Below are 22,483 nucleotides of genomic sequence, written 5' to 3'. Positions count from 1 at the left end.
TCTTTATTTTTCAACGGCTCGTTTCGCTTTATTTAGGCATCTTCAGATTATCTACATAGAAAACAGAGAACAAATACATCTGTTTGAGAACCGCGATCGCGTTGTGCAGACTTGGATAATCTATAAGCACGTATAAACAGATCAACTAATGAAAGAGCAAATACCTTAATTTGGTATTTCTTAGAAGAATCCTTTTGTCACTGTAGCCAAAGGACCAATATCGCCTTCGTTTTCAATAGTTGATCTGTTTGTACGTACTTCTAGGTTATCCAAGTCTGCACAAGGCGATTTCAATTCTTAAATAGATGTATTTGTTCTCTGTTTTATATGTAGATAACCTGAAGATGCCTAAATAAAGCGAAACGCGTCGCTGAAAAATAAAAAAAAACTAAAATTGTAACCAAGACTGTTTTAACCAATATTGTTTATATAGATTACAATTAGCAGAGGGGCTATAACACTTTCTTCGGGAACGTCAGATACAGCTTCTGTTTTTGGAGAAAACTACATTTCGTTTAAGGAGACGATGATTCGCTTACTAAAATGTTTTGTTTATTTCTTTAAACAATCACAACTGGTTTTGGCTCAATGTCTATCTTCAGATGCTAAAAGTGGCATTTGGTGAACACATGTTCACCCGTTATCAACCTTGTCCCCGACACCATTCATAATTGTCTCACAAAAAGTTACTGCGTCAAGAAATAAACAAAACTTTATCACTTCTGTTTCACTTGACGGTTTACCGTCAGCTACTATGAACTGTGTCTTTGCTGATAGGAAATCACGATCGCAATCACACGACTGAGAGAATATCCATAGGCCGCAATTTGATTAGAAGCGGCACGTGAGGAACGGCGTTAAAAGCCTCCTGGAAATCTAGAAATATGGAATCAACTTGATATCTCCTGTCGATGGTGCTCAGTACTTTGCGTGAATAAAGGGTCAGTTGTGTTTCACAAGAATCATATTTTCTGAATAAGTGTTGACTATGTATCAATAGATCGTTTTCTTGGAAGTATTTCATAACGTTCGAACGTAGTGTAAGTACCAAAACCTTGTCAGTCAATAATTCAGTGGATGACTTCTGTTTCCTTTCTTGTGTACTGGTGTGCCCTATGCAACTTTACAGTCCTTAGATACGCTCCGTGCTTAATTGTACAATATGTGACGAGCTACACGCGAATACGATAATTTTATGACCTGGATATGATTGGTACCGCAATCGAAACCGGTCGTATGATGATATAGCTTTGCGATTTGGGCAGATAAAAAGTTTGTATTTTTTTCAAAATGACTGAATTTGTAAGTCTGCCTGTGTGATGAGACAGGGTGCAAATTCGATTTGCGACAATAATTTTCGTCTTTGAAGGCTGGTGTAGCTGACATCACCTGCCCTGATTGATGAGCTCTTGCGGGCCAGTCTTATGTCTTACGAGGAAGCGCGCTCCCCTGTAATCGGAGGGGGGGGGGGTGGGGGGGCGACTGCGGGCAGACTGGATGTGCTTTCGGCCGGGGCAGCTCCCACCAACGACCGTTGAGAATCAGTGCTCAAGGTCACACGACGACCGCCCCTACAAGCCCCTCGGGTTACATTGAGCCACCGCCACACAGGTGGCGTTGATTGAGCACAGTGGCACTGGTGTGTGGAGAAGTCCAGGACGGGCAGCTTGTCACTGTGGTGAGTCAGAACTTAGTCGCCACATCAGTCGTACCAATCGAACAGCAGCTTTCTAATTAGACCGACTGAGCTCTTCGCCATACATCGCCGATGCTGACACCACGTACAGCCATTATTTCAACACAAATTCGCGGGCCAAAATTGTTAACAGGAAGGAGAAGAAGCGAAATATCACACAGAATGACTAGGTGCACGAGAGATATTGTCAAAAATTGTTAGGTAGATGAAGTATACTAGAAATAAGAATTAAACGAAAAATGTCGACTGCAAATCGATAAAACGCGAATTGGAAATGTGAAGTAAGGGGCATATCTACGAAATTATGTAGATTGTATCGGAGATAATCGGTAAGCGGAGGATGATCTTTATGGAATTATGATAGATTACGAATGTTCCAATTCTTTCTTTAACACACAGAATACGGAAAGTAACCTAAGGACATCACACACATCCATTCCCGAGGCAGGATTCGAACTTGCGACCACAACAGTCGCGCGATTCATTTTTGGGGGAGAAATATAACATTTTATTTTCTTTAGTTCTTTTTAGTGAACTGTGATGTTGCAGATATTGTCATATTGTTTGCAGTTGAGCTTTCTATACACTGCATGAAATGTTCATTAGCCGGCCGGTGTGGCCGAGCGGTTCTAGGCGTTTCAGTCTGGAACCTAGCGACCGCTACGGTAGCAGGTTCGAATCCTGCCTCGGGCATGGATGTGAGTGATGTCCCTAGGTTAGTTAGGTTTAAGTAGTTCTAAGTTCTAGGGGACTGATGACCTCAGATGTTAAGTCCCATAGTGCTAAGAGCCATTTGAACCAATGTTCATTAGTATAGCACAAGAGAAGGAAAGAAGATTAGTGGTTACCGCCCGATGCCTTCGTTGTCATTAAAAATGGAGCATTAGCTCAGGCGGAAAGGAATGGAAGAAGGAAGCAGCCCTGGTCTACGTAAGAAAGCGTCTCGGTATTCGACAGAACTTAAATTAGGATGACAGTACAATGGGTATAGCTCCAGTCCATTGTCATAACTACCAAGCTACTTCGTTTGCTCGGAGATTGGGAGATTATACTGTAGATATTTGTATAACACCAGCTATTTTTGAGATGTACATCATTAATGCGTTACCTGTTTCTAGCTTATTTTTTTTAGCGAGAACCGGGGGGAAGGGGGGGGGGGGGCAAGGGGTCTCTTAGCGATACACAATTCCGCTCTTCAGCCACGAGCATTAAAAAATATATCAAAGGCGGAAACAAATACTATCAAACGGTAAAATGTTTACAGATAGTTTTAAAAACTGTAAAAGGGATTGTTTTTTTGGAGTTTATGAAGAAACATTAAGACTCTTACTTTACTGTTTTTAGGGTTCTATACCATAACTAACAATTTATGTTACATATTTTGAGACTCAGAAACTCACTCATCAAAGCTTATAGGTTACTTCCTGTTGGTCTAGAATCATGAATTTTGGCAAGAATCAAGGTTTCAAATTACAAGTAAAGAGAAACAATCCGAAAATTTCGACTTTGTAATTGCATCACAGGAAAAACGTTTTTTGGCATTTGTTATTCGACTTTGTCTGTCTGTTAAGACAACGTTTTCTCAGGTACGTGTAGACGCAACAGATGGAAAGTTACGTCACATTCTACGGTCTATAGTTCCTTGGCGCTGTAATAAATGTAAGCTTCTAAGTCAATACAATCAAAAGACATAGCCATTTATGTCAGACATTTTGATACTCACAAACTCACTAATTAAAATCCATAGGGCACTACATTTTGACATAGAATCGCGATGTTCGTCGGGAAGCAAGGTTTCATAGTACAAGTAAAGGGAAAAAAAATCAGAAAATTGCTAATGATAATTATTACACATGAAAAAATGTTTCTTTTATCATTTGTTATCCGACTACAGACTTAAAATCAAAACATTCTCGAAGGTCTTGGCGTTCCTGGGACCGATATCTTGCCAATATCAGTGTCGATAACAATCAAAAATGGCCGAGACTCTCGATTCCCGAGATGGATGAACTGTATGTGTGCGTAATTAAGTTTATACGGACCCCTCAGAGCCCGACTCGTACTCGCACCTGACCGATTTTTTAAAATTAAAATCAGAAGACTAAAAGATAAAAAAACAACAACAATACTGTATATACATTTAAAACCACGTCGTGGGAAAGGTGAAGAGGATTTGGGATAAGAGAGCTCATGCACACAGGGTTTTTCCCCCCTTGTTTTGGTCCATACTATCACCTCTCAGCACCTGGAATACTTATCTGAACACCCTATGTGTATGTATACATCAGGATGCCCACGCACGCCGTCCTCCGTTGAGGTTAGTTAATCCGGGATACCACAGATTCCGAAAGGTTTGCCTAAGCAGAACAGTAAAGGGGACTTCACACCAAGAAAGAGGAGACACTGCCAAACGTAAGACCAGCGCTTGAAAACAAACACTTTACAGCTATAACTGGTCCTATAGCTCGTTGCTAGAAAAATTGCTTGCTGTAGGTGGGGTGCCAGGATCGATTCCTGGGTTCGAAGACGGTGACTGTGTAGAAGAATGGTAGTTCCTGATCAAAACAATACGCATAAGAGCCAAAGCATATTAATTATCTGTTTCAAGGCACATCAACATATGACAGGTAATTTATGAACAACACATAATGCAGCAATTCGTGCTACCTTGATGAAGCGCCTCTCGATATTAGCATGAATACCCCTTAATATTTATACAAATACTGGAGCGCATGCATGACATGTTTGTTCTGTTAACATACATTTAGATTTTCCGGTTCCGTTTCGTAAACCCTGGCTTTGATATAATCATATAAGAAAAAATCGAAGGGCATTAAATCATGCTGTCTCGCTGACCATCGAATGCAACCACCACGACCTATCCACTGTTTGCGGTACACAGTCTTGAGACATTCCCTAACCCCTCTACAATAATGGGGTGATGCACCATCGCGCTGAGACCAGTGCCCCACAGCTAACTGCACTGGAATGTCTTATATGATTTCCCCAATATTCAGCTCACTCTGTATGAAGTGCAAATACAGTCGAACAATTGGTCTGGGAGCCAAGTAAATTGGTCTGGTGATGTGGTCTCCTAGGATGCCGCACCATAGATTACCGCCCCACAATAATGTAGATTGTGTCTATTATGAGTGGCGTCATTGGCGAAAATCTGTCTGATGAAATCCAGATTTACCGCTACTTTATTTACGAGACATCTAGAAAACGATAGCCGATTTTGGAAATCGTATCCTCATAGCTGTTGGTGTAGGTGCAACTTAAAAGGATGCTACGCTACTGGCCATTAAAATTGCTACACCAAGAAGAAATACAGATGATAACCGGGTATTCATTGGCCAATATATTATACTAGAACTGACCCGTGATTACATTTTTACGCAATTTGGGTGCATAGATCCTGAGGAATTAGTACCCAGAACAACCACCTATGGCCGTAATAACGGCCACGATACGCCTGGGCGTTGAGTCAAACAGAGCTTGGATGGCGTGTACAGGTACAATTGCCATGCAGCTTCAACACGATACCACAGTTCATCACGAGTAGTGACAGGCGTATTGTGGCGAGCCAGTTGCTCGGCCACCATTGACCAGACGTTTTCAGTTGGTGAGAGATCTGGAGAATGTGCTGGCCAGGGCAGCAGTCGAACATTTTCTGTATCCAGAAAGGCCCGTACAGGACCTACAACATGCGTTCCTGCATTATCCTGCTGAAATGTAGGGTTTCGCAGGGATCGAATGAAGGGTAGAGCCACGGGTCGTAACAAATCTGAAATGTAACGTCCACTGTTCAAAGTGCAGTCAATGCGAACAAGTGACCGAGACCTGTAATCAATGGCACCCCATACCATCACTCGGGGTGATACGCCAGTATGGCGATGACGAATACACACTTCAAATGTGCGTTCACCACGATGTTGCCAAACACGGATGCGACCATTTTGATAATGTAAACAGAACCTCTATTCATCCGAAAAAATGACGTTTTGCCATTCGTGCACCCAGGTTCGTCGTTGAGTACACCATCCCAGATGCTCCTGTCTGTGATGCAGCGTCAAGGGTAACCGCAGCCATGGTCTCCGAGCGGATTGTCCATGCTGCTGGAAACGTCGTCGAACTGTTCGTGCAGATGGTTGTTGTCTTGCGAACGTCCCCATCTGTTGACTGAGGGGTCGAGATGTGGCTGCACGATCCGTTACAGCCATGCGGATAAGATGCCTGTCATCTCGATTGCTAGTGATACGAGGCCGTTGGGATCCAGCGAGCAGCAATGTCGCGATACGATAAACCAAAATCGCGATAGGCTACAATCCGACCTTTATCAAAGTCGGAAATGTGATGGTACACATTTCTCCTCCTTACACGATGCATCACAACGACGTTTCACCAGGCAACGCCGGTCAACTGCTGTTTGTGTATGAGAAATCGGTTGGAAACTTTCCTCGTGTCAGCACGTTGTAGGTGTCGCCACCGGCGCCAACCTTGTGTGAATGCTCTGAAAAGCTAAACATTTGCATATCATAGCATCTTCTTCCTGTCGGTTAAATTTCGCATCTGTAGCACATCATCATCGTGGTGTAGCAATTTTAATGGACAGTAGTGTAGTAGCGACTGGGTAGCGCCTAAACTCTCGCTGACTGCTTTCGCCATGAAGCAGCGCTGCTCACCCGCTCCTGAAATACTGTTTATTAAAATTAAAAAAAATGGTTCAAATGGCTCTGAGCATTATGGGACTTAACTTTTGAGGTCATCAGTCACCTAGAACTTAGAACTACTTAAACCTAACTAACCTAAGGACATCACATACATCCATGCCCGAGGCAGGATTCGAATCTGTGACCGTAGCGGTCGCGCGGTTCCAGACTGTAGCGCCTAGAACCGCTCGGCCAGACCGGCCGGCACTGGTTATTCTTCATGGTTTAATATTCCATGTTAAAACTTATCATTAAAACGGATATCGCGCTAGACTAATTTGGGACTGCTCTGTCGAATGGTCACGTAGAATCTCATTTTAAAATAATTTTGTTCGTTACGGGAAACAAATCGACGCTTTCCTTCGACAAAGGGCGTCGGAAGAAAGACGTGACTTTCGCTGACTCCAACATACATCGACAAATCTCATGGGAACACTGTGTCAGTAAAATGGTTGCTGCCAGCTCGCCCCAAATTCGACGTGGAGGGGGAATTAAATTATCAATTAAAAAACGTCTTGGATATCCGTGTGCTGAATCGATCGTATAGCTGTTTTCTATGTGGGATAGCATGGGGTGATTATTGAAAGGGCAGTGTTGTGGTCAGCGTAGGAAGCGATAACACGCTGTGGTAACACGGCACGGCGCGACGCTTATCAGGAAGTCTACACTTGTTGCGAAAGTAGTCGCCAGCTGCCAGCAGTAACCAGATCACGCGCCAGATTTTGATGATGGGTGTGAGCGGTGCCTAGGGACACAATTCTTGCGATTAAGACATTTTGACAGGTTCCCAGCGGATGTGCGTGAGGGTGTCTATTGAGGCAGTCACCGTGTTGACAGATTATGGATGATTCGCATTCTTGTAAGCCACCGAATGAGTAGGCCTAATACTGAACTCGCATTAGATTTACGATTTCAGTGGTTCCGCTAAAACACTTAAGGCAAATAAAAGAATGGTTCATTTGAAAAGCATATGGTAGAATTCCTTCCTCAACCATCTCCTATCAAATCTCGTAATTCGTCTCAAATTACCTCATCGCCGACGGGGCGCTATACTTTCGTCTCCTTTCCTTAGACTCGTTGGCTGTTTACAAACACGTTCCAAATATTGCTTCAGTCGAGTAGTCTCTACAACGGTAAGCAGTGGAGGCGTAGATGATGCGACGTTTTTCTGGCCAAAGGGCCCACAATACAGTTTCATATTGCCTCATAGTAAACGAAAGACGTGCATATTGCATATGTAACTAACTTTTTACATACACTACCTGACATTTTCAGACCACAGCGACATCTTAAAGTGTTTTTATCACAAATTATATGAATGGCTTACGCGCTATTAAATGTGATTAGCGTTTTACTTGTAAATCACTGTGGCAATGATGATTCAATGTGAAACTTCAGGCAAAAACCCATTCGTAGGGTTTTTAAAGCGTAATAAAGAGATATTTTAGTAGCTGTAATGATTTCCGTTAGTAAAATTTTCTGCTTCAAACAGAGCTCAGTCCTTCTCAGTGAGAAGAGAAAGGTAGTCGGCAGGCCTTTGAGAAATGTGATTAAGATCGCTACTATTCAGAGAAGGACGACGAAGTTTTACCACGCCTGTCGAGTCATGAGAAAATCGTTGCTCAACGCAGGAAAAGTTGCATCTGACCAACATGTCATAAACTGGTATAATGTATTGTGCGTAAACAGGCGATAAGACCCAACATTACTGGTACTGTTTGCTTACGCCAGCGCTTACCCTGTCACTGGAATCAGTCTCGCAGTTGTCAGGCATCTGGGAGTATCCATCCAGAACGATTTGAAAATGAAGCGGTAACGCGGGGAATGCGGGGAAAGAGGCGATAATTCGATAGTTTACTTACTTATTCGACAAACTTTGAGTGTTTACCAGTCAAATTAATCGAAGTTTCGAGGAATCGGGAGGGCGTTTTAATTGTATTTCCTTGATGTATATGTAAAGCTATTGCTTTTTAAAAATCCGGGTCTTTTACTCGGCTGGACGGGAAATTATTTACACCACTCAAATCCCCTACTGGGAGCCGTTATATAAGATATTAACAGGGAGTGAACTGATGCAAAATGTCCACAGAAAATTACATCCCACAGACAAGAAGTAATTCTGTCATGCATTTTGCTTCAGCCGTTTGCTATTATCTGCTATTCACGATTTTTTTTCGGGGTGACTTGGAGAGGTGAGCAGTGGACTTCTGAGTACTGATATAGAAAAACATGCGTTAGCATCATAGTCTGAATCCAGTGAAATTGACGTGTAACAGGAAGATAAAGGTATCAGTCGTGTTTTAGTTTTTTTAATTTCTTTTTATTCTCAAGGGATTGAGAAATAAACTGTAGTTCATCTGCAAAAATAAAACTAGATAAATTCAATGAACCATTTCTACTTGGGCTGTTTAATTAGAACAAATGCTTTACACTGCGCTACTTGGTAGTTGCGAATACATCCACAGTGATCTTGTCAATGACCAAGGGTCAAAATACACGTACAAAATAACGCCTCCTGTAATTTCAAGTATGGTTTGTTAATCCATAGGTGCGCACAACTTTGTAACATAGACCACCAAACCATGCGTATGCTAGTTGTGATATTCATAGCCACATGTGACCAGCACGACTTTTCCGTTTATAGTAGGTAGAGACTGAAAAGTTGACCAGCGGTGTTGACTGAATTGCTAGCCATCTGTTCTTTAAGTTGCTTCATAAGGCTAGTGTGCGGCATACATGTTTCACGGGTCACTATGGAGCCTAAAGCGCGAAGGTGATACAAATTTAAGACGTGGTTGGAAGGGCAATAATTATAAATAACAGTAATGAATATCAAGAGCTCAGATAGATAACCAATACTAAGCAAAAAAGGGGAAACTTAAAGGTGGAGTGAGTATATGGAGAGTATAAAAAAGGGATATGAACTTGAAGGCAGTCTTATAGAAATGGAAGAGGACGTAGATGGAGATGAGGTGGGGGATATGATGCAGCGAGAGGAATTTGACAGAGCACTGAAGGACCTAAGTCTCCAAGGAGTATACGACATTCCACCTGAACTACTGAAAGCCTTGGGAGAGTCAGCTATGACAAAACTAACCCATCTGCTGGTCTTCACGAAGAACTTAATAAAAGCAAGCAGGTGCTGGCAGGCGTGAATATTAGCGAACTATCGGTTTAATAAGTTATGGTTGCAAAATGCTAATACGAATTCTTTATAGAACAGTGGAAAACTGGTAGAAGCCGACCTCGGAGAAGATCAGTTTGGATTCCATGTAGGAACACACGAGACGATACTGAACCTACAATTTCTCTTAGAAGATAGTTTAAGGAAAGGTAATCCTATGTTTATAGAATCAATAGACTTGGAGAAGGCTTTTGACAATGTTGACTGGAATACATTCTTTGAAATTCAGGAGGTGGCAGGAATACAATAAGGGAACCGAAAGGCTATTTACAATTTGTACGGAAACCAGATTGCAATTATAAGAGACGAGGGGCATGAAAGGGGAGCAGTGGTTGAGGGTGTGAGACAGCGTTGTAGCCTATCTCTGATATTATTCATTCTGTACTTTGAGCAAGCCGTAATGTAAATCAAAGAAAAATTTGGAGTAGGAATTAAAGTCCAAAGAGAAGAAATAAAAAAAAAATGAGGTTTACCAGTGACACTGTCATTCTGTCAGAGACAGCAAAGGACTTGGAAGAGGAGTTGAATGGAATCGACAATGTCTCGAAATGAGGATATAAGATGGACTACAACAAAAGCAAAACAAGGATAATGGAAGGTAATAAAATTAAATCATGTGATACTGAGGGAATTAGATTATGAAATGAGAGACTTAAAATAGTAGATGAGTTTTGCTATTTGGGCAGCAAAATAACTGATGATGGCCAAAGTAAGGAGGATATAAAATGTAGACTGGCTATGGCAAGAAAAGCGTTTCTGAAGAAGTGAAATTTGTTAACATGGAATATAGATTTAAGAGTTAGGAAGTCCTATCTGAAAATATTTGTGTGGAGTGTAACCATGTATGGAAGTGAAACATGAATGATAAACAGTTTAGACAAGAGGAGAATGGAAGCGTTTGAAATGTGGTGCTACAGAGGAATGCTGAAAGTTAGATGGTAGATCATGCAACAAGTGAGGAGTTGCTGAAGAGAATTGGCGAAAAAGAATTTTGTGGCACAACCTGACTAGAAGATGGAATCAGTTGATAGAACACATTCTGAGACCAGTTTAGTATTGGAGGGAAGTTGATGGGTAGAAACCGTTAAGGGAGAGCAAGATACGAATGCGGTAAGCAGATTGAGAAGGATGTAAGTTGGCATTAGTTATCGGAGATAAAGTGGCTTAGACAGGATAGAGTAGCATGGAGAGCTGTATGAAACCAGTCTTCGGACTGAAGACCAGAACAACAACAAGAGCAAAAGCGAGGAGGCGAAGGAAGAGCGAAATCGTGGTGCCAACAGGGAACTCAAAGTTGACACAGTACTAGAGCAGAATATAATTGAAAAACAGAACATTGCGGCCTTGGCTTCACTGTACGTATTTTTACTCTTGGCGACGAAAGTGTGAACGCGGAAAGTATCTCTGTTACCTGAAACAGCGTGTGTACGGTTCTACTTCGTTACTGCTACGTCATGGTAAGTAGTGAACGATTCCATGTGTTAGTGGTGCGTCACCTTGCGAGAGCCTCGAGTTCCGTACAGCGGTGACCCCCCCCCCTTTCTCCCCCGCCCCCCTCACCCGACCGCATCGGGTAGGCTGGTCGACCAGGCTTATCGCCGGTTTGGTTGCGTCAACCCGGGCAAGCGGTTAATAGTCTCGCTTCCACGTTCTGAGGTGGCCAGTGCCGTGCTCTACTAGTGTTTTCCTCAAGCTTCCTGCTAGCTTCCGCCAGTATTGTTGTTGAAGAAACGTATAATACGAGTATTTCTGTGCTGTTTGTTGGACAGTATAAACGATGTCTAATAGAATGGTATAAGATAATTTACTAAAAGTGGCGTCCTTCGGCAGCTACAATCGTTTCGTTCAGTGTGGGTAACAAATGGATACCGTATTTTGTTTTAAAAAGAAGAAAAAACCAGTTTCTTTTGAGGCGATGGCCCATTGGGGTAGATTTCTACATCATAAAAGATGTGAAGTGTTGTTCAGAAGGGACATGCTTGCTTGGACTGAAACAAATGGTAATCGGAACGAGCGATGTGCGGTGAATATGGTGGGTGGGGGCTAGCCATTCCATCGAAGTCCCTTCGAGGTTATCTTCACTCGGTTAGTGACATGTGATTTGGCACTGTCATGAAGCAAAATTAGTTTGTCATGTCTTTAAGTGCGCGATTCGAATTGAGTGATTGTGTTTCGTAACGTTCAGAATTTTCTGTTTGACCCGGTTGGAGCAGCCACCACCACCAACTTGATCTCACCAAATATACAGCATAATTTTCTTGTTATGTATATTGTCGAAATCAATCATTGCGCGTTGTTTCCGACAGAGCATGTTCTCCATACGTTTCCACTAGCAAACGATGACTTTACGCAGCAAATTACTCGAGATGAAAGCAGAAGGTGAACATTTCCCGCAAAGCTCTTTGGAGATACAAAACTCGACATATTCAAGGCACTAATGAGTTTTTTTGCACTCCACTCTGAAGCGGATCTGAAAGCCTTATATTTTTACTGTTTTACTGTTAAATGGGTCTCGTGTCGCTGTCCGCAAAGTATTGTAAGTACTGCCATCTCTTCGTCGACAGTGAGAATTAATAAAAGCTCTCAGTAGCAACTGATGTGCAACTAGGATGTTTCTTGCGACTTAAAAAAAAGTTACCGGAAAAGGAAATGATCTATGGCGTAGATAGTTAAGTATTCTAGGTATATTCACACACTTTGGGCGCCATAGAACAGAGAGTGTTTTGTCTTAAATGTAACAGTTCCGTCCGCAGCCCGTGGTCGTGCGGTAGTGTTCTCGCTTCCCGCGCCCGGGTTCCCGGGTTCGATTCCCGGCGGGGCCAGGGATTTTCTCTGCCTCGTGATGACTGGGTGTTGTGTGGTGTCCTTAGGTTAGTTAGGTTTAAGTAGTTCTAAGTTCTAGGGGACTGATGACCATAGATGTTAAGTCCCATAGTGCTCAGAGCCATTTTTTTGTAACTGTTCCGTGTGATGTGTGCGTGCAGAGTGTAGTTACATGATAGTGATGAAATGTAAATGTCGTTTAGTAAAGTTGGTTGCGATATCCCACGGAGAGGGCTCAAGCGCCTGTCGGATATGTTGTTCTTCCTCTGTGCTCAGTAGCCATTTCTTTGCGATTAGGTGAGAGTTGCGTCGTTGAAACGAGTAGGTGACAAGCTGTTGGACGTTCATGCCTCAACGTGGCGTTCGGAAGCTTGCTCGTTCTGTACAGCGGATAGGCAGCAAACTGTGGCAGGTCTATGATTTAATTAGAGAGAGAGAGAGAGAGAGAGAGAGAGAGAGAGAGAGAGAGAGAGCGTGTCTCCCTCCAAAAGATCATGCGCGCGGATTTTGGGAGACGGTCTGGCAATCAAGAGTTTTACGTCATTACTCTATTTCACTTTCAAACTCTGGTGTGGCAAATTTCTTCCACTAGAGTGGTTCACAAGAACTCTTTCTCCGTTTCAACTACCGATGACTTAAGCTACTGCGCCAGATACAGCTAGCTTTGACAAATCACTATACGAAACTAAAGTCAATCATTTCAAAGTGAGATGTGTCTCAACATATTCTTAAGTTGCCCGTGAAAAGCAAATAATACAGAAAGGAATCGACCTCTGCAAACTTCCGGTGGCAGTTCGCGAATGTTGACTGATCTCCGATACCGTGACGCAGAGACCTCGACGTCGACGAGAATCAGTTTCAATTCACGTCGGAAAGATGGTCATTTGGGGATGGTGTACTAGTACAGTTAGACAAAGATCCAAATTTTAGACTATAAAAAATGTCTTGGTGTCATAATATTTATTTAGTCGAGATGGTAATAAATTATTTGTTTTTATTTACGGTAACTGGTTTTCGTCTACGTGACCATCTTCAGACCAAAGGCTTAGAAGACGTGAGGAGCCGGTAGACGGAGCCGTTGTGAGAACCTACTGGTAACTGTCATCAGCTGCTCAAGTGAAGCCGGTTACAAGAATAAACAATAAATAATTTATAACGATCTAGCAAACTGTTTTTGTTAATGCATAATTTTTTAAACTACGCGCCTAAGTGAGGCTGGTAAATTTTTGTGTTGATGATGGCTGCAAAGCCGAAACCAGTAATCACTTTTAATAAAATATATGTGTCCAAATTAATGACTTTTATAATCTTCACCATTACAAAATGTCACTGGTCTCCTTAGGAGGTACAAACGGTCTCACTTCGCGTCAAAAATTTTATACTAGCAACGAAATACTCCAGAGAATACTTCTAACCACCTGCCTGTCGGTGGTCAAAAATAATCTGAAAACTTGTAACGGTGTTGCAAGATAGGTTGTGCTGGGAAATAATTTTTAAGAAAAAAATTCGATACGTTACGCTGTTTTCGATTTAATTGCCATTGAATTTAGCCAATCAGGCCCATGTGAGAGCAAATCCAACTGACCCGACAGATACCGTTAGTGTCAGCTGTTCTCATAGCGTAGATGACAGCGCAAGAGACTGCTCAGACTTTGCCTCGGGTTCGATCCTTACTATCGTCCCACGTGCAGTTTTTGTATCGCTCTTCTGTCCGCTTTTAGGGAACCATACGAGGAACACATTTCGCGACACAATTGTGCGCGCAACGACCTGATTGGCTTTCAATGCTAATTAGCTTTGAAAGGGCGCGGCGTATCGAATCTGTTTTTATTTCTCAGCACAAACCACCCTGCAACATTCTTACAAGCTTCCCAGGCTGTTTCTGACCGCTCCGTACAATCCAACACCTGCTGATAGTTGTTTATTGCAAAATTTGTTGTCTGTCGATCTTCACGATAACGAAAAAACTCTGAAGCAGTGCGTTGTCAGATATGCTGACGAAGTACGTTCGACTTTAGGAGCTCCGAAAACACTGATAACCCGGAACAAGGTAAGTCGACTGGAGCCTACCAAGTGAGATGGCGCATAGCTTCTACATCAATACATCTACATCAACACTCCGCAAGCCACTTGGTATTTGGGGGAGTGTTGTTCTGGAACCACCAGCTTAAGGCCATGGACTCGCATTCGGGAGACGCAGAGTTCACATCTCAATCTGGCTGTCCAGATTTTGGCTTTACGCGGCTTACCTTTGAATTGAGCGCTGGTTCTTTGAACAGGACACTGAAAACTCTCTTTCCTATCCTTATTATATTCGAAGGAAGGAATATTAGGGTTAAAAGTCCCATCAACCGAGAAGTCATTAGAGATGGAGCACAAGCTCTGATTAAGGAAGGATGGAGAACGAAATTGCCAGTGTCCTTTCCGCGAAACCATCCCAGCAATCACATGAAACTGGTAATATATGTAACACTTATGTTAAATGATGTTTACAACTTTGTGTAGTACAAAGAGTATATTGTATTGGTATTAATAGATTCACAATAATGTCTGACGAATACCAAGTTTATATTCCCAAGTAATTAGGCTTGAGTATCAGCGAAGAAGCGAGTAATGCTATAAATATTTTCCGATGACCTTTAAGGCATTCGTCTTCAGAGCTGGTTTTGTGTCCAGGTAGCATCTGGAAGCATGGAAGTGAAACATGGACGATAACTAGTTTGGACAAGAAGAGAATAGAAGCTTTCGAAATGTGGTGCTACAGAAGAATGCTGAAGAATAGATGGGTAGATGACGTAACTAATGAGGAGGTATTGCATAGAATATAGGAGAAGAGGAGTTTGTGGCACAACTTGACTAGAAGAAGGGATCGGTTGGTAGGACATGTTCTGAGGCATCAAGGGATCACCAATTTAGTATTGGAGGGAAGCGTGGAGGGTTAAAATCGTAGAGGGAGACCAAGAGATGAATACACTAAGCAGATTCAGAAGGTTGTAGGTTGCAGTAGGTACTGGGAGATGAAGAAGCTTGCACAGGATAGAGTAGCATGGAGAGCTGCATCAAACCAGTCTCAGGACTGAAGACCACAACAACAGCGTCTGTCATCTGTGGATTTACTCGTCTGATATAAACCACGATGAGTTCAATTCACAGAAACTTTTCTGTGTTATAAAGTATTAAACCACTAACGTAATCGTTTGTAAGGATAGTTAGGGCCTACAGCTAGTTTTGTCCCTGCCGTAGATTTAGGTGAAAAGATCGTCGTGGATTCACCTTAATTACATGCTATGGAATGCTTCTGATTAAGAATGGACATTGGAGATAGTATTGTTTCACAAATTTCCACGAAAATGTTGACCGCGGTAATAATGCAAATTATTTCGGCTGACAGTGCACATGCAGGATTGTTACTGGAAATTTGCAACGTGATGAAAACAGTTTATGCACTCATTTGAATATCATAGGCGTGTTATTTACTTATTTTTGGTTGGTTTTTGATAGTAAGAAGGATTTGGAGACAATCTGATGCAGGTGGTGTAGCTACTATTTCTACTGTTCGAAACGCTTCTACAATAACTGATGGTAGTCTGGGTAAAACGTTATCAAGCGTACCAGTGGCCGAAACGTCTAGTACAGATGCAGCAGGTAGGGTAGGCTGCTTATCTGTGCATATGAAAATAGTGAAACTGATGCTGAAGTAGCTGCCGATGCGGATTTATAGACATGGTTTAAAGATGGTTGTGAACTCTAGCCCTTTGGGACATTGCTAATTTCTCGCAGATTTTATCAAACTCTTTCAACACAGATTCAGTGATACGAATATTTACCACACCGTAACTCACGGTGGACTTGGAAATATATAATAAACTGAGCAATTTTATTGCATACTATTCCCAAATAGTGGGCAACGGCCTTGCCACAGTGGATACACCGGTTCCCGTGAGATCACCGAAGTTAAGCGCTGTCGGGCGTGGCTCGCACTTGGATGGGTGACCAGCCAGCCGCCATGCGCTGTTGCCATTTTTCGGGGTGCACTCAGCCTCGTGATGCCAATTGAGGAACTACTCGACCGAATAGTAGCGGCTCCGGTCAAAGAAAACCATCATAACGACTGGGAGAGCGATGTGCTGACCCCATGCCCCTCCTATCCGCATCCTCAACTGAGGATGACACGGCGGTCGGATGGTCCCCATGGGCCACTTGTGGCCTGAAAACGGAGTGCTTTATCCCCAGATACTGTAGTACATACTATAATGTACGAGGGTAGGAACTTAAAAAGTGTCAACTATTTATTCACAACCGATACAAAAGAGTTATATGCTTGCACCTGTTATTGTCCTCCAAAGTAGGCACCAGCGTTGTGTAGAACCCGTTGTCAGCGATGTGGAAGGCGTAGTATACCGTTAGCATAGACTGTTCCACTGATGGTGTGAATGGAGTGGTCTACTGCCTGTAGAATCTCTGAAACAGTTCTGAAGCGAATGCTGAAACGCCAGTGCAACGAATGGCGTCATTATGAGTCGCCGCGAAAGTCGAAAGTGAGTCAGAGGCCCAGTACGGTGAAAGTTATGGTGATCCTCGTGTAAGACTGTGATGGTGTTATCTTAATGCACTACGTTCCTCCAAGGCAGACCGTCAGTGTACAGTATTACTGTTCGATTTTGGAGCATCACCTGCGACATTTTGTGCGCAACCCACCCATCATTTTGCACGACAATGCGCGGGCGCATACAGCGCAAGCTTTGGCTGCTTTGTTCGGTCGATCGGACTGGGAAGTACTGTTCCATCCACCATACTCCACGGACTTAAGTCCTTGTGACTTTGATTTGATTCCGCAGGTGAAGGAACCACTTCGTGGCATTCGCTTGAGATTCGACAGGCAGTAGACCGCTCCATTCGCACCATCAAAAGAACAGGCTCTGTTAATGGTATACTACGCCTTCTGCATCGCTGGCAACGGGTTCTACACAACGTTGGTGACTACTTTGAAGGACAGTAACAGGTGCACACTTGTAACTGTTTTATATCGGTTGTGAATAAATAGTTGCCACTATTTAAGTTCCAACCTTCGTATTTGCGCGCCCGGCTAGCCGCACGGTCTGACGCGCTGCTTCCCGAGCGGCAAGGCGTGGCGGTCCCCGGCATGAATCCGCCCTGGGGATTAGTGTCGAGGTCCGGTGTGCCGGCCAGCCTGTGGATGGCTTTAAAGGCGGTTTTCCATCTACCTCGGCGAATGCGGGCTGATTCCCCTTCAAAATGGTTCAAATGGCTCTGAGCACTATGGGACTCAACTGCTGTGGTCATTAGTCCCCTAGAATTTAGAACTACTTAAACCTAACTAACCTAAGGACATCACACACATCCATGCCCGAGGCAGGATTCGAACCTGCGACCGTAGCTGTCACACGGTTCCTGACTGCGCGCCTAGAACCGCAAGACCACCGCGGCCGGCCTGATTCCCCTTATTCCACCTCAGTTACACTATGTCGGCGATTGCTGCACAAACACTGTCTCCACGTACGCGTACACGATCATTACTCTACCACGCAAAGATTTGTGGTTAGACTCGTCTGGTATGGGATGTTCCCGGTGGGGGGGTTACTGGGGGCCGAACCGCACAATAACGCTGGGTTCGGTGTGGGGCGGCGGTGAGGTGGATGGTCTGCTGTGGTCTGTTGTGGGCTAGTGAACCATTGAGGGTTACGGCGGGACGAAGCCTGTCCATAGTTTCTAGATCCCCGGTTCAATACACAGTACACACAGTAATGTATTTCAATGGTATGCTGAACAAAAGGGTTAAAATATTTAGCAAAATCTGCCGGTCTGATGGGGTTTGGAATCCCCGACCTCCCGCAGACGTGTCAGTGACTTAGCAGTGTGCCACCTTGCTTGCTTATGTCCTGCCCGCGTCTCTAATGACCTAGTCATGACGGAACGTTGTATCAAAAAGTTACATATTTCTGCTTGAAATAAGCTCCCAGTTTTATAAGGCGTCCAATTTAAATCTTAACACATCAAACTAAACATACTTTCCTTAAAAAAGTAGAACTATGCAAGTGTGCGTTCTGCGCTAGAGTAGCAGTTCTCGGTAAGACACGTAGAATGTTATAACAGTCCTGAGAATAACTTAGGGAGCAAAGGCAGATTCTCAATCAGGATTGATCTGCAGTTCATGTGTGACGACTGACTGAAGCAGCGCCCAGAACTTCCTGGCAGGACATCCGAGATGAATGTAGAATAGATTTTGCAACTGCCTGGACGTGAGAGGAAGGAGTGGACGCATTTAATGCTGACACTGATGCATTCGAGGAGTCTCGCGATTTCATCGGTGTAAAACGTGTTTGAAGCTTAGCAGACTCTGGAACTCCGGCATGAATTCGTATCTTATTTCAGTCGCAATAATCCTCCGATAGTGCTCGATTCAAATCGCCACAGAAACGTGAGAAAAATGATGAAATTTAAATTTATGTTTTCTCCGTCATTTCTTCTCAGGTCAATTAAATCGGTACCCAATAGAAGGGTCGTCTTACTGTAACCATCCTATAGTACAGAATGGAAGTTTGAATGTTACGCACATCATCCCGCTAAGGAAAATAGAACAAATCGGTTGTTTTTCCTTTTGCATTCTATGTGGTCTTTAGTGTGCCTTAATGGGCTTATGGAGGCACCATTTAGTTCATGGGCGGTTCCTGAGAAAACACAAAAAAGCGTTTTTCGTCATTTTTTGCCGTCAGCGGCGGGTATCTAAATAATTAACTGCAGCATATCGCCAAAAAAATGGTTCAAATGGCTCTGAGCACTATGGGTCACAAGTACCCTAGAACTTAGAACTACTTAAACCTAACTAACCTAAGGACATCACACACACCCATGCCGGAGGCAGGATTCGAACCTGCGACCGTAGCAGCCCCGCGGTTCCGGACTGCAGCGCCAGAACCGCACGGCCACCGCGGCCGGCAGCATATCGCCAAAATTACAGTGTATTCTCTAGGTATATATCAAGAAGCGCCATCTTCCTGTTATCAAAAATCTAAAATCTTTATCCGTTGCCCAGATAAACTCCAGAAACTTGGTATTTTGGGTATCAAATCCGCGCTGCCATTTCCAACACCGATACGCACAGTCAATGGCTGTAATTTTTACTATATATTCCTAACATTCCGATATCGAACAATCTTTAAAATTTTGCTGGTATCTTTATGCGTTTCCGAGATACGGAGGCTCAAAGTTACCCTACTTGTACATGTAGAATACGTGCGTAAAACCGGTGTGAGACGAAAACGTAGTTTATAAAGTGGGATAGCTCGGAGAAATATGCTGTAAAGTGTCTCCGTTATCATCAGAAGTGTTCTGTGACACCATGTTGTAGTGCTGAAGAGCGTGAAAAATAGTTGTGCACCTACAATCCTGTCTGGGGTGTAAAATTAGTTTTGCGTTATTCCAGTTTCACATAAGTAAACTATTAAAATTTTGCTGATCAGTAAAGTTCTTTTCATATAAGTGACATTCTCAGATGTGGCAGGGAAAATAAGTGAACCAATGGAAAAAACCTCCTATCAGAGCACAAAAAAGGCGAATAAGATCCTATTTAAAAGATTTCGACTGAAAAGTGGCGATCCAGCTGCCTCATTCTGCCTTCCTCAGCATCTTTAAAAATTTTCTCAAAAATTTTGACATGCGAACGTATTCGTGCTTTTTTATGCTGAGAGATGACAATGGCAATTGCAAAGACACGGAAAAGTAATAAATACTGGAAGATAATACAATGGTTGTGGTATAGAAAGAGCGAAGGAGACAATGACAGTGCTAGTCGTAGAAAAGGACATAGTAGCAGTTGAACATAGTTGACAGTGACAGAACAGTGCTAGGAAAAGAGTGAAGGAGACAATGTCATTGGGAGAGGAATAAAGAGAAGGAGAAAATGGAAGTGGGTGAGAGTGAGAGCCAGTGATAATGACAGACAGAGTCTATGGCAATGAAAACGAGGAAGACAGAGATGGTGACAGTGAGAAGAGATAGCAGCAGTGGGAAGGAGTGAATGAGATCGTAGCACTAGGAGAGAGCAAGCAGGAGATAGTGTCAATGAGAGGAGACAGTATTAGAGGGGCAGAACGAAGGAGACTGTGGCTGTGAGACAGGAGACAGTGACAGTTAGAGGGGCAAAAAGAGATAATGATAAGGAGTTGGGCTGAATGAGTGAATGAGATTTCGCAAGTGGAAGGAGACGGGTATGAGCAATGGGCTAGTAAGTGAGAGTGAGTTACAATTAGGAGAGCTTGAGGTAGCGAGATGTGAGGTTCATGTTAAAAAGAGCGCAAATATGTTCGCATGCCAAAATTCATGGGAAAAATTTTAAAGGTGCTGAGAGAAGTAGAACGTGGCTGCTGGTTCCGCACTTTCCAGTCAGAGAGTTTTAAACAAGAGCATATTCACCCCTCTTGTGCTCCGGTAGGAGCATTTTTCCGCTGTTTATTAAATAGCTGTATTTGTCTCATTGAGAACATATATGCTGGAATCACAAAGTTGCGCAGTTCTTCTTGGAAAAGAAAAAACAGAAACAGTGCTGGTGCCTTTAAAACTCGATGGCTAATATGACTATGGAAAACAAGGGCACTATTTTATCAGCTATGGGACAAGTGAGCGTTGCACTGAACGATTCGTGTCTCATGTTCCAGTGATGGTCAGCATTTCATTAACTATAACAGCGGTTAGTAATGGAAACTCTTATCATATTACTTATAAAGAGATTATTCAGATTTATGGAAAATGCAGGGGTCTGCCGAGAACGAAAGTGATAGACGTGGGAGTTCCAGATGGCAAAGTGTTTAGAAAAAAAATGGAATTTTCGGCGCGGGTCGGGGGAAGCATCATCCACTTACGTTGGCTTCGTTTCCAGGCAGTGGTTGGTGCAGCGGAATGAATTCAGAACAATAATCCGAGGGTCTCTGCGTCGAGTCCCTATGCGTAAACTTTCTTCTCTTTTTTAATTTTCAATGTTTACTTTAGTAGTAGTAGAGAGGATACAAAATGTAGACTGGCAATGGCAAGGAAAGCGTTTCTGAAGAAGAGAAATTTGTTAACATCGGGTGTAGATTTAAGCGTCAGGAAGTCGTTTCTGAAAGTATATGTATGGAAGTGTAGCCATGTATGGAAGTGAAACATGGACGATAAACAGTTTGGACAAGAAGAGAATAGAAGCTTTCGAAATGTGGTGCTACAGAAGAATGCTGAAGAATAGATGGGTAGATGACGTAACTAATGAGGAGGTATTGAATAGAATAGAGGAGAAGAGGAGTTTGTGGCACAACTTGACTAGAAGAAGGGATCGGTTGGTAAGACATGTTCTGAGGCATCAAGGGATCACCAATTTAGTATTGAAGGGCAGCGTGGAGGGTAAAAATCGTAGAGGGAGACCAAGAGATGACTACACTAAGCAGATTCAGAAGAATGTAGGTTGCAGTAGGTACTGGGAGATGAAGAAGCTTGCACAGGATAGGGTAGCATGGAGAGCTGCATCAAACCAGTCTCAGGACTGAAGACCACAACAACAAAAACAGCTTTAGTTACACTGCAGATAAACCAAAATAATACTCGATATATTGTGTTTAATAATATCTTCATAAAAAGAATGAAAAGGAAAGCCAAAAGAAAATTTTGTATTGGGAATAAATTCCCAGAAATGATTGTGCTTACAGAGTGAACGACGACTCTGCAAATAACTTTCCAAGAAGGGATTGTAATTAAAATGTCCAGGAAATACACCGCAGCTGCATGCGAACAGTAGGTTCCCCGCATTTTACGATGAATGTAACTCCAGCACGTCCAAATCATGATCTATAAGATAATAAAAAGGATCCACTTTTGTAATACGATGTTCTAATGAGTCACTTACAATTCCTTCGTGAAAATTTATATGCAGTCCCAAATTTTCCTTTAATTTTGCCTTTAATGATAATTTTAATAAGTACATTATATTCAACATCTTTCGCTTTATTTGCAGTATAAGTAACGTGAAAAACGGAGAAAGAAGAAAAGAAAGCTTCCCGCATGCGGACTAGACCCCATGAG

The 22,483-nt window shown here is 42.8% G+C and overlaps 1 protein-coding gene and 1 pseudogene across 10 annotated transcripts in view; one reads left to right on the top strand and one right to left on the bottom strand.

The window, feature by feature from the left end:
* The window catches only part of LOC126354167 (phospholipid-transporting ATPase IA), a 627,555-nt gene that overhangs the window by 260,562 nt on the left and 344,510 nt on the right, over positions 1 to 22,483 (bottom strand). The gene's annotated exons all lie outside the window — the stretch shown is intronic.
* LOC126356703 (5S ribosomal RNA) lies at positions 16,319 to 16,435 on the top strand (annotated as a pseudogene).

Source organism: Schistocerca gregaria, chromosome 3, assembly GCF_023897955.1.
Source record: "Schistocerca gregaria isolate iqSchGreg1 chromosome 3, iqSchGreg1.2, whole genome shotgun sequence".
NCBI classification, from domain to species: Eukaryota; Metazoa; Arthropoda; class Insecta; order Orthoptera; family Acrididae; genus Schistocerca; species Schistocerca gregaria.
This window is presented reverse-complemented; position numbering and strand designations above follow the sequence as displayed.